Source organism: Triticum dicoccoides, chromosome 2B (genome assembly GCF_002162155.2).
Source record: "Triticum dicoccoides isolate Atlit2015 ecotype Zavitan chromosome 2B, WEW_v2.0, whole genome shotgun sequence".
Classification (NCBI taxonomy): domain Eukaryota; kingdom Viridiplantae; phylum Streptophyta; class Magnoliopsida; order Poales; family Poaceae; genus Triticum; species Triticum dicoccoides.
The window spans coordinates 737,915,814-737,918,326 of NC_041383.1; positions in this window are offsets into that span (position 1 = coordinate 737,915,814).

Here is a 2,513-nt window from a genome sequence, read left to right on the forward strand (position 1 = left end):
CAAGAAGTCGTCGGAAGGCCATTCACAAGGCCGGACCTCCGTGGTGCGAGGTAAATTAAATTTGGGCTTCTCCTCTTCTTCCTTTTGTTTTTCCTTGGAGCTTCGGCTTGATGAGCCCCTCAAAAGTCTCTTCATTATTTCTGAAACAATCTGAAATTTTTAGTAACTTCAAATAAAAGTGAACCAACTTCAATAAAATTGATAGCAACAACTCCCAAAGTGCCTAGGGCCTATATAAAGCATTAGAACTACTTGGAACCAAATAAATTTGACATGCAAGCTCAAGAACATGGTCACCTATGAAGCACAAATTTGCAATGAATAAAGCACTAGAACAAAAACTAATTGGACCAAAGGAGGAGTCACATACTAAGGAACAATCTCCCCAAACAGTTGTGCGAGAGATGCTTTGAGCAAGGAGATCGAAAATCACAGCAACGGGGGCTGGAACTCGTGCTTGAGTTGGTTTTTCGTGTTTGTGTGAGGCAGAGGAAGAAGATGGGTGCAGGAATAAGTGGAGGAGGGCCACCGTGGGCCCACGAGGCAGGGGGCGCACCTAGGGGGGTAGGGCGCGCCCTCCATCCTCGTGGCCAGGTGGCAGCTCCCCCCGTGGTAATTTTTGCACGGTAAATTCTCAAATATTCCTGCAAAAATCATATTAAATTGGCATGACATTCTGAGGACTTTTATTTCTGGGATATTTTTATATTGCACGGATAAGTCAGGAAACAGACAAAAAATATTATTTTACTTTATTTCTACTAAATAACAGAAAATATAAAGAGGGTACAGAAAGTTGTGCTTCTAGTTTCATCCATCTCGTGATCATCAAAATGAACCCACTAACAAGGTTGATCAAGTCTTGTTAACAAACTCATTCTGAATAATCCCGGAACCGGAAAAATTTCGAATGACACTAAGTTACCTCAACGGGGATATGAAAATCCCCAACAATAAGAATATCATACTTTTTCTTGACAGTAGGGAGAGGAAATTCAAAACCTCCAAATATAAACGATGGAACTTTTCCAATAGAGTTGATACTATAAACTTGAGGTTGTTTCCTCGGAAAATGTACCGTGTGCTCATTGCCATTAAAATGAAAAGTGACATTGCCTTTGGTGCAATCAATAACGGCCCCTGCAGTATTAAGGAAAGGTCTTCCAAGAATAATAGGCATACTATCATCCTCGGGAATATCAAGAATAACAAAGTCCGTTAAAATAGTAACATTTGCAACCGCAACAGGCACATCCTCACAAATACCGACAGGTATAGCAGTTGATTTATCAGCCATTTGCAAAGATATTTTAGTAGGTGTCAACTTATTCAAGTCAAGTGTATGATATAAAGAGAGAGGCATGACACTAACACCGGCTCGAAGATCACATAAAGCAGTTTTAACATAACTTCTTTTAATGGAGCATGGTATAGTAGGCACTCCGGGATCTCCAAGTTTCTTTGGTATTCCACCCTTAAAAGTATAATTAGCAAGCATGGTGGAAATTTTAGCTTCACGTATATTTCTTTTATTAGTAATAATATCCTTCATATACTTAGCATAAGGATTTGTTTTGAGCACATCAGTTAATCACATACCCAAAAAGATGGGTCTAATCATTTCAGCAAAGCGCTCAAAATCCTCATCATCCTTTTTCTTGGATGGTTTAGGAGGAAAAGGCATGGGTTTCTGAACCCATGGTTCCCTTTCTTTACCATGTTTCCTAGCAACAAAATCTCTTTTATCATAACATTGATTCTTTGATTGTGGGTTATCAAGATCAACAGCAGGTTCAACTTCTACATCATTATCATTACTAGGTTGAGCATCAACATGAACATTATCATTAACATTATCGCTAGGTTCATGTTCATCACCTGATTGTGTTTCAGCATCAAAAATAGAGATATCATTTGGATTCTCAGGTGGTTCAGCAATGGGTTCACCAGAAGTTTGCAAAGTCCTATCATTTTTCTTTTTCTTCCTTTTAGAAGAACTAGGTGTATCAATATTGTTTCTCTGAGAATCTTGCTCGATTATCTTAGGGCGGCCTTCAGGATACAAAGGTTCCTGAGTCATTCTACCAGTTCTAGTAGCCACTCTAACAGCATAATCATTTTTCTTACTATTCATTTCATCAAGCACTTCTTTCTAAGCTTTAAGTACTTGTTCTACTTGAGTGGTGACCATAGAAGCATGCTTGCTAACAAGTTTAAGTTCACCTCTAATATCAGCCATATAATCACACAAGCGTTTAATCATAAAGGTATTCTGTTTTAATTGTCTACCAAAATAAGCATTAAAGTCATCTTGCTTAAACATAAAGTCATCAAACTCATCCAAGCACTGACTAGCAATTTTAGTAGGAGGGACTTCAGCTTTATCATATCTATAGAGAGAATTTACCTTTACTACCTGTGTCGGGATATCGGGAGGATCTTCATTAAATAAGTAATTGAGATCATATACTTCTTCCATAGGCGGTAAATTAAGACCATGTATTTCTTCAATA